This window comes from Argopecten irradians, chromosome 11 (assembly GCF_041381155.1).
Source record: "Argopecten irradians isolate NY chromosome 11, Ai_NY, whole genome shotgun sequence".
Classification (NCBI taxonomy): domain Eukaryota; kingdom Metazoa; phylum Mollusca; class Bivalvia; order Pectinida; family Pectinidae; genus Argopecten; species Argopecten irradians.
This window is the reverse complement of record NC_091144.1, coordinates 30,396,681-30,407,821: the sequence shown is the minus strand read 5'-3', so window position 1 is coordinate 30,407,821 and position 11,141 is coordinate 30,396,681. Positions and strand designations below refer to the sequence as shown.

The 11,141-nt window shown below is 41.6% G+C and overlaps 1 long non-coding RNA gene and 1 pseudogene across 1 annotated transcript; both read left to right on the top strand.

Annotated features, from left to right (window-relative positions):
• The first annotated feature begins 1,322 nt into the window (after positions 1–1,322).
• Positions 1,323–6,746, top strand: LOC138334550 (uncharacterized; annotated as a pseudogene).
• LOC138335793 (uncharacterized) lies at positions 3,965–6,240 on the top strand. The gene is made up of 3 exons (XR_011210328.1): positions 3,965–4,029; positions 5,359–5,443; positions 6,047–6,240. It is a non-coding gene; the product is annotated as an uncharacterized lncRNA (long non-coding RNA).
• Positions 6,747–11,141: the final 4,395 nt, after the last annotated feature.

The following is an 11,141-nucleotide window of genomic DNA, read 5'->3' as shown; positions in this document are numbered from 1 at the left end:
GGTTCAAGTTTCGATATAGAGCTTGTACACGATCAATTTCAGGTTAGGATGTGTACAGTCCAGTTAGCTAAGGAAGCTACAGCTGATACACCATCATGTTGGGGCTTCACCTATCGCGAGCTTGAAGACCAGCAGGAAAAAGATAAAGACCTCCAGATTATCCGAAAACATCTACTGGACAAATCAGAACCTGAACAGGGAGAGCTGTTTTAAGCCTCGCCAGAAGCTAAGTATTACTGGTTAAACAGAAGTATATGCAAACTTATCGACGGTGTTTTGTTCATGCTCAAAACAGATAAAGACGATTTGGTACTTGTAATACCCAATTCACTGACAGAAAAAGCTCTCGAATGGCATCATGATCTCCATTCAGCAGTACATCAGGGAATAGCGAGGACCAAAGCTAAGCTGAGGGAAAAATTCTTTTGGGTACACCTAGGACGAGATGTGGAGAGGTATGTAACCTCGTGCGACGTTTGTAGCCGTAACAAGAAAAATAAATGTTATGGACGAGTCCCTATGGTGGAGTACCACGCTGGAGCTCCAATGGAAAGGGTCCACATCGATTTCCTGGGACCATTGCCCAAAACAGCGAGTGGGAATGAGCACTGCCTGATGATGGTGGACCAGTTTACCAAATGGGTAGAGTGTATTCCCCTCCCCTCCCAGAAAGCTGAGATAACAGCCAAGGCAGCTGTGGATGGTTTCTTTTCGCGATTCGGTTATCCGTTTCAAATCTTCTCTGATCAGGGGTGCAATTTTGAAAGTAAATTGTTTCAGGCGCTGTGTAAAGCTTTAGAGATACATAAGGCTCGCACAACACCATACAGGCCGTCCTCCAATGGACAAGTAGAACGGTATAATCGAACGTTAATGGACGCTGTTCGCTGTTTCCTCAAGAAATCTCAGAACAAACGGGACGAACATGTTCAGCAAATAGCAGGAGCGATTCGATCATCAGTAAACAGGTCAACTGGATTTACGCCAAACATGCTGATGTTAGGGAAAGAGGTGAACACGCCTGCTCAGCTGATGTTCCCTTTACCAGGCCAGAAATCTGACCATGTTGAGGATTACGTGTCTACACTGGTAGGGAACCTGGAGAGAGCTCACACCGTCGCTTAGAGATAATTTGAAGACATCTCTGTATTTGTCGTAAGCCATGGCAAGGTCGATTCATGATTCAATGTGATTATTGTCAGGAATGGTATCATGGGTCGTGTGTCAATGAGTCTGCTACTGAGGCACTTGATATTGATAAATACAAATGCCGGAGTTGCTGTAGTAACTAATCATGTGTTCTATACTGAATATTTACAGATATGGCAAACAGAGGTACCATACAGCCCATGGATGAGCAGGCAGCGTCATTTTTATGCCGCGGCGAGCTGTACCAGCCCGCTACTGTGTTCATCGAACGTATGGCCCTGTGTCAAGTATAGGAGTCTCGGTTCGACCAACTGGTTATCGACATGTGTCGTCTTGCTCGGAGGAAAATGGATAAGAAAGGGGCCAACAGGAGGTTACTGCAGGGTTGGCTGAAGAGCGCTGCTGAGGCGCTGGACTTGCTTCAGCTCCGCACATCTTCATGGATTGAGCGGTTTGTTGCTCCGCTTGGTCGCCGCCCTAAGGTAGGACCCAAGGTGTCTCAATCCGCCACCTGTTATCGTGACATTCGTCTGTCCACAGACCCCGGTTTGGAGCGTAGGATGGAGGATGTTGGCGCCGACAGTCTTGCAGCAATGGATGATGTCTTGGATCTCACCTTTGAGGGCCCCATGGAGATCGACCCTGTTCCCCCAGTGTTGGAGGATCCATTGCCTATAGTGTCAGCATCGTTTCTACCTCAACGTCCCAGACGTAAGACGGCATCGCTGATTCGCGTCCCTGCTGCGGATAAGGTCAGTGTTGGTGAGGATTTTATCCAACCTTCCTGTGCTAAGTCCAAGGCTTGTAACCGGCCATCCCAGAGTACCCAACGTACCAGTCCAAGGAGGAGGAGTCCTAGGGAGTCCGTTAGGAGCCAGTTGTTGTCTGATTGTCGTACATGCTCTCGTAAGAGCTCGTCGTCGTTTGTTCGTTGCACCAGCCCTCGTAAACATGCTTCGTCTCTCCGGAATAGTACTCGGAGTTTGGCAAAGGTTCCCTCAGTGCCTACTCGTAGATCGAGCCCACGTAAACGACCCCATAGCCAGTCGTCTGGACCTGTAGCTAATAAGTCAACCCTTACTGTCGACGAATCTCCATCTTCAGCCTCGTCAAATAAAGGTGGTATACTGGTGGAGGTTTCCAGCCCAGGTCCTGCACCCAAGAATCGTTCTACGAGACCAAGGCGTTGTTGGATCCCTGATTGCCCTGCGGATGTGAGATACGCCAAACCACATGCCTTTATGTGTCATCTGCCTGGGATTGTTGACGAACGTTTACCTCCTGCTTCGATCGCAGTTCTCAGAGGACGGAAGGAAGCTTTGTTGCAAGCCGCTGTTTGGTTACTAAGACGAGCTGTGTCAGACCTTGAGGACCTGGTTGAATACGTCGGCATGCAACATCTGTTGGAGTCGGAGAAGGTCAGTATCTCAGACAGCCAGATAGTGGCTATGAGGGCATTCTGTGGCTATTTGAGTACACCGTGTCCTGACATTTTTACTATTGATCCAGTTAACTCTATAGCCGTCCTCACCCATTGGAAGGTTGTTCTGTTGATAGCTGCCAGGATACCTGTTGTCAAGAGAGACTAATGGAGGAGCCTATACCCTATTCCTGAGGAGGTAGAAATCCGTACACCTAGAGCATTCGATGCTAACTTCTATTTTGACCGAACTCTCAAGGCCATGGGATTACCACTAAATGCTACATTTGAGGCTGTGTTGGATGGCACCCCGATGGATAAAGGCAAGGAAATATTCGTCGCTGGGACCTGTGCATCATACTGTGATCCTGAGAACTTATCCGACCAGGGAAAGTCTATCGACCCTACAAACGGATATGGCTATTGCAGTAGGCATTCACCCCAAGAAGAGGTACAACGGCTCCGAGTTGGACAAAGTTATCAGAAAGCTGAAGGAACTCGTTAGGTTACCTAGAGTTGTAGCAGTCGGAGAGTTTGGCTTAGACCACTCTGTACCTGTGGAGTTTTGGCATCACCAGATGGTCATGTTGGAGAAGATAGAACCCCGTCATGTTGTGGTTTTGCACTGCAGGGGATTGGCTGGAGACAGTGAAACGGAAGCTTACCTCCTTCTTCACTTCGTTAAGAAGGCAGTGCCTGAAGACCAACGGATATATCTCCACTGTTTCAATGGAGATTCCTACGCCCGTGACAAGTGGTCCAGCACTTTCCGGAACCTGTACTTCGGTTTCACCAGCATGGCAGCAAAGTTCATCCCAGTACAGATACGAGCTTTGAAGGGGATTAACCCTGAGAGACTGTTGTTAGAGACCGACGCCCCCTATTTCAATCGGCCAGGACACCAATGGTCTGCGCCCAACTAGCTATATTGGACGGCAGAGGCTGTAGGGATCAACCAACTAAATAAAAAAATACCTTCGAAATGGCCCCTTCGAAAAGATGAGCCCCTGGCCGCTGATTGGCTGTAATTATAATTTCAAAAGTAAAAATTGTTTTCTGACAGGTAATTATTCCTAGATAACCATGATATGAATTTGGAAATTCATATTGAGATTTAGGTTCAAAATATCAACTTTGATAATGAATAGGTAAAAACATTAGAATTTCAGGATTTTTTAGTGCAAAATGCGCCTGATTTCAATAAAGCTACCCTGGTTGGAGTTTGAGCAGAAGGACCCAAACTTTTTTTTTCTATTTAGTGTTATATGAGAACCTAAACTTTAATTATAGAACACAATAGCTAACTAATATTCCCTTGTTTTAATAATACAGTACAAAACTTTAACAAAGTTTAACACTGTGGTCTATGTAAAATTATTTAGTTGGTTGCTCTCTATAGCGAACGCAACCGGAAGTATAAGAGTCAGTCACTGGAGCCGAGTGAGTCCATAGATACAAAGGTAAGTCGCCAAGTTTTAGAATAATACGTGTCACTGTGACTATGCATGCAGTTTATTTAGAATTGGCCAGTAAGTTAATAGTACAAATAACGTAGATGCAGGTAATTAGCACGGCTATAAACGTGTGCGTTTCACATTAGATGGGTACGATCACATGGGTGCGGGGTGCATGGTTTCCTCAGTTGTCAGAATTTAGTTCACGGAACTGTATGCATGTTCCGGTTAAGGTGAACCAGGAATTAGGGGTGGGGGTGGGGGGGGGGGGGGGGGGGTCAGTCGTCTCTGCCATATTGGAGTGCCGAAAGCCATAAAGGTATAAAATATAAAACATAAGTTACAGCTTATACATTTGAAATTGGTAACATTAAGGGGAGACAATTACATTTTATTACATAATGTCTAGTTTGGGGTGTGGTATTTGTACCTGCCAGGTATAATTGGTGGTAATTCAGGTTTGTTTGTTTGTTTGATTAATTAACGTCCTATTAACAGCTATGGTCATGTAAGGACGGGCCTCCCATGTATGCGGTGTGTTGCGTGTATGTTGTGCGAGGTGCGTGATTTGGGAGACTGCGGTATATTCGTGTTGTGTCTTCTTGTATAGTGGAACTGTTGCCCTTTTTAATAGTGCTATATCACTGAAGCATGCCGCCGAAGACACCAGGCAAACACACCCCACCCGATCACATTATACTGACAACGGGCAAACCAGTCGTCCCACTCCGGTTATGCTGAGCGCTAAGCAGGAGCAGAAACTACCACTTTTATAGACTTTGGTGTGTCTCGGCCAGGGGACAGAACCCAGAGCCTTCCTCACAGGGGCGAGCGCTCAACTAAAGGCCAAAAGTGAGGTGGTGTCAAGGGAGACTCTAGGAAGAACAAAGTAATTTAGGGAGAAAGAAAAGATAAGATCCTAAATTTAGTCGCCTTTTACGATCATGCAATAGGGGCAGCAGGTACAATTCTTACGCCCTACCTGCAGGGCCATCATCTCAGGTAAGCCATCTAAGTTTTGATAAATTTGGGTATTGCATTATCGTAAAAGTCGACTGAATTTAGGATTTTATCCTTTCTGTTTCCTAACTATGTTCTTCATAACAATCTCCTTTGATACTTTTAATAAACTTATCAGCCCTAATATTACAATTAATCAGTACAATTAGTTAAATTGGCTTCATTTCAGGTAAGCCAATTTAACTAATTGTACTGATTAATTGTAATATAAGGGCTAATAAGTTTATTAAAAGTATGCATTTTATGTTAAAATGATGAAAAATACCATTTTGTGAATATTTTTTCTGTTAATGAAACATATTAATGGTGTTTCAGGGTCATTCAAGATTTCCGGAAATATATGTTGGTTGCACAGATTCCAGTCACGGACAAAGACATGCATCTTTTGTGCTCATTACAGGTTTGATCTTTGTTTAATTTGTTTATTTTAAACACAAAAGACTCTGGAACCATGTTCCTGGTAAATTTGAATATGTAAAAGGTTTGGTATATCTGGTTTTCTTCCAAAATCTTGACATTTTCTGCTTAGCGTTCAGCACACAGGGAGTGGGACGACTGGATCGCCCGTTGTCAGTATAATGTGACTGGGTGGGGTGTGTTGCTTGGTGTCTTCGGCGGCATGCTTCAGTGATATAGCACTATAAAAAGGGCAACAGTTCCACTATACAAGAAGACACAACACGAACATACCGCAGTCTCCCAGTACACTCACCTCGCACAACATACACGCAACACACCGCATACATGGGAGGCCGTCCTTACATGACCATAGCTGTTAATAGGACGTTAATAAATCAAGCAAACAAATATTACAGGGGTACCTGATTATGTAATGGATTATCTCTCCTTGGCTGGGGACTTTTCCTATTTTTTTCATTATATTCAGAAAGTTTAATGATGTAACCAATAATTAACTTAAACAACATTAATACTATTTCAATATTTAATACATAATTTGCAATTAATCAACACAGTGTGTAAGTTCAATATTTCATGTTTTCAGAATTACTCCGCGGGTGACTGTCCGAAGGTGAAGCCCTGTCCTGGACAAACCACTTGACCGATTAAGTTCATATTACAGATTTGACATACAGCCGAAATACACTTTACATCATAGGTGAGTATTGGAATTTTAATTTCTGCTATAGGGATCAACCAACTAAATAAAAAAAAGACCTTCGAAATGGCCCCTGTGTATACAAGATTGAGAGCCCAGGATAGAATTTTAACCCGGCCGCTGATTGGCTGGCTAATTATGAATTTCAAAAGTAAAAATGTTTTCTGACAAGTAATTATTCCTAGATAACCATGATATGAATTTGGAAATTCATATTGAGATTTAGGTTCAAAATATCAACTTTGATAATTATGAATAGGTAAAAACATTAGAATTTCAGGATTTTTAAGTGCAAAATGCGCCTGATTTCAATAAAGCTACCCTGGTTGGAGTTTGAGCAGAAGGACCCAAACTTTTTTTTCTATTTAGTGTTATATGAGAACCTAAACTTTAATTATAGAACACAATAGCTAACAAATATTCCATTGTTTTAATAATACAGTACAAAACTTTAACAAAGTTTAACACTGTGGTCTATGTAAAATTATTTAGTTGGTTGCTCTCTGTAGCTCAACATCTCAACTTCAAAGCAGTTTCTCTATTGAACGCTACGGTAACGAACGCCCAACGACTCTTTCAGCAATAGGACACTCCATAAAGGATCTACGAGGGGCGGGTTATCACCTGTGTATTCTACCAGGAGTGAGTCTATTATAGGCTGCCCGTACCCTAATCATCGATACGAACATTCCAGGTCGGGATTTACCTAGGTATTTTATCAGGTTGCATGTCCATTTTGGACTACCCGTACCTTTACCAGTGACTGCTAGAGATTTCATCTCGACCTCCCCTATTCTAGAGGAGTTATATTACCAGTGATACACCTGACATCTAGTAGCGCTTTTAGCGTGCTGAGTCAGACTTTTGAAACTTGATCAACACGTGGGAGAATCCTTATAATATCATTACGACTACCCCCAGAATGAAGGACTTTCATCATAAAGTTGGGAGGAATGTAGTGTCGCGGGTTGAGTTCGACAGGTAATCGGTTATACCGGAAGTACGTCGCAGAACTACCCCGTGCCAGGCAAGGGTCGACCCTGAATCGCGCGTACTCTCTCTCTCTTCCTACACGGAGTTCAGCACATACAGACGCGTCTGAAGATACCTCCAGGCTTTAAGTCGGAGACAGTTTCCTCTACTTTGTAAAGTAGTGACAGAACCTCTACATTAGTGGAGCCAGATTCTACTGGAAACGTATATATATATATTGTGGCATACGTATATAGACATTCTATCATCGCCTATAGTCCTGACCAGTCCAGCGAGGGATCATAGTCTGTAGATATCGTCTGCTACACCGACCACGTGGATTAATACAAGGTAACTAGCAACCTTGGTTTCAGGTGCCTGTTCACTTTAGGGACAATTCAGTCTAAGAGAACATTAAAATTTGTACATATATCGGAAACAAGAGGCCCAGTGGCCATAATCGCTCACCTTGTTTGTAATGCCAAGTAATGTTCTGAATACAAGTTCATAGAATTATACCTGCTGCCCCTATTGCATGATCGTAAAAGGCGACTAAATTTAGGATCTTATTTTTTCTTTTCTTCCTAACTGACTTTATCTTTCCTAATGCCTTCCTTGGCACCGCCTCACTTTTGGCCTTGCGTTGAGCGTTCGCCCCTGTGAGGAAGGCTCTGGGTTCTGTCCCCTGGCCGAGACACACCAAAGTCTATAAAAGTGGTAGTTTCTGCTCCTGCTTAGCGCTCAGCAAACGGGGAGTGGGACGACTGGTTCGCCCGTTGTCAGTATAATGTGACCGGGTGGGGTGTGTTGCTTGGTGTCTTCGGCGGCATGCTTCAGTGATATAGCACTATAAAAAGGGCAATAGTTCCACTATACAAGAAGACATAACATGAATTTACCGCAGTCTCCCAAAACACGCACCTCGCACAACATACACGCAACATACCGCATACATGCGAGGCCTTCCTTACATGACCATAGCTGTTAATAGGACGTTAATTGATCAAACAAACAAACCAATCAAATTGCTACTTGAAAAATTTTTGACTGAATTTCATGGACGAAATAGTTTGAAAAAAACTGTCAGAATTATTTTGGTTTACGTAGTTATTTCGCCCAAAGAGCACAATACAGCTGATTGTATCGGTACATTGGGACGAAATATCGTTTTCAATGGATGTGACAAGATGTAGAAAATGTATCTTATATGAAGACCACGTGGTATAAAGGTCATTTGGACGTGTCCCCCTATGGGATAGTATTTCAATCAGATTGTGTATCTGCTGCCCCTATTGCGTGACGGTAAAAGGCGACAAAATTTTAGGATCTTATCTTTTCACTTCTTCCTAACGTCTCCCTTGACACCACCTCACCTTTGGCCTTTTGTTGAGCGCTCGCCCCTGTGAGGTTGGGTCTGGGTTCTATCACCTGGCAGAGACGTTTTTTGTTTGTTTGATTATCTTTACGTCCTTATAACAGCCAGGGTCATGTAAGGACGGCCTCTCGTTTATGCTTGTTTCTTAAAGACGGCCTCTCATATACGCAGTGTGTTGCTTGTATGTGTGCGAGGTTCGTGTTCGGGGAGACTGCGGTCCCAAATCTACACATACACGTAGGTTTCCTTCAATTCTTGGTTTGTTTATTCCAAAAACTTCCAGAGCGTGCCATGCTGGTGTCCAACGTTGTTCTTCGTTGCGATTTTTGGGGAAAAACTCTCACTTGGCTGTGTAGGTGCGGGTATCTACCCGGATTCTCCACCAACTATAACAAGGAATTTTTTCACTTGTTATACAAAATATTGATTTCGTAAAAGAAACAAGGATCCGTAATGATTTCTTTTGACGGTCTTTTATAACACTAGCACTTTGGCCGTGAACGGTAGGCATATCCTGGATATTCCAAAATAGTGCCGTGTTGTCCGTTCCGTGGTCGTGGCCTTCACTCATCTTACAGAGTGTATACATAAACTTAAATGAAATACAACAGACAAACACCTGACATTTACTACTCTAAATTTACTGGTCAGGCGGGTAGGCTAATTATACTTAATTGGCGTGTCCATTGCCCTGATGCTAAGTGTCTTACCACCTGGTTGCCCCGTATAAGTAATATAATTACTTAATTAACTTTATGTGACAAGCAGATATCATTACCACGATTAATCCAACAACAATTAAATCAAAGAAACTTTATGGCAATGTCAAATGTAGTGTCTGAAATAAATATATACATTCATCTGTTCGTTAAAATTATATGTAGGTACGCGTTCATTGTCCTTTGTTTTACAATATTGTATTATTGTAGAAAGCACTAAAATCCTTATGATACTTATCGCTCAAAGAGCATCTGTTAAGGAAAGCAATTTACGGTGCAGATTTTAATCGTGCGATAACAACTAGAGTTGTGTCTGTCCAGCACTATCATAGAGTATGAAAACTATATTCAAATCCACATGGTTCTCTGAGCAAGATAATTGCTTGTGATACCAATCATTACAGAAATTATCTATAAGACAGCGATACATTTTACATGCCTTTTAGGATCGGCAGATTCATGAATCGGGAGGGTGAAAAATCTGTAGATCTATACAAAGTATTTTGAAAATTGCTTTTCAATATGTATTCGTAAATTAATTGCAATGTAAGATTGACTATGCATATTGAGAACATGATTATTAAGTGAAGAAATTGACACAACACAGCTGACATGTGTAGTACGTCTGTTTATATTTCAATTCTGATTGAATAACATGCAGACAAATTTAAGAAGCAACAATGTTGTTTAAAATAAATCAAACAAAGAGATATATATCCCTTTGGCCAAATATACGTTACACTTTGTCTTTATTTTCTACCACAGAATACACGTTGGGAAAATATGCAAATATAGTGTACGCTTAAATATGGCACTGTACCCCCATTTTGCGAGCTATGGGGGTACAAAAAACTCCATTTGAAAAAAATGACCGGGAACATCGAGTTCGATAATTATCAAAATCCGTCAATATTGTAAGAGTTGTGGGACCTCAAAATTTGGTATATTGCTTTATTTTAATATGATATCGGAGTGGTTTGATACTGGTTTAAATCCATCAGCATTTGCACGAGTTACGGGACTTGATAATTTCACATTATTAACAATGTTTTCAAATGTAAATAACTATTTAATGTGATGCCGTGCAGGCGACACATTCACTGGAATTCTTGTAGGTTTTAATCAAATAATGATAATGTAATGAACATTTAAATATATTTCAAGCGTTTGAATAAATATATGCACATTACAAATGAAGACCATATGCAATGTTGTTTATCCATACTTGAAAATTTTTATAGAAAATAAGACAAAATTACTACAATTACTACTGTAACAGTGCAGGCTCCAAAATAGTTGTACTATAGGTTGTCAGAGACGTGACATTTTGCCCGACCAATGTGGTATTTCTGGGAATTTTATCAAATCTCCACAAAAGAAAAATATCGCAAAACACCAAAATGCTTTTAGGATAATTATTGGTCCGAAAACGGAAATTGAACATATTGGAGCTGGCACTCCCAAAATCTCCCTAGTGTATAAACAATGCCTAAAAGTGCTTGTACGTGCGACGGTTTTCTTGTCGTTTTTCTCCTTAAATAATTCCAAGTTTGACATGTTATCTACCACCTTGTACACGTGTTTGTCCTTTAGTTGATTCCTACTGGCAATAAATGTGGTTATATTACAAAATTTACCTACGTGGGGTCTAGAGTCTTTGGCATGCATGCTTTTATTGGATGTCTTCTTGCAATTTTCACAGAATTTTTTTGATAAATGGATTTCCATTAAAGGATTTCGTTTAAATAGAGTATTATGGTAAGTCTTTCGCTTGTTTGTTTCAATAACGTCCTATTAATTATCATAACCGCCAAGATCTGGTAAGGACGGCCTACAATGTATGCAATATATTGCGTGTATGAAGTGTGTGGTGTGTATTTTGGGAGACTGAAATGTATTCATGTTGTGTCTTCTT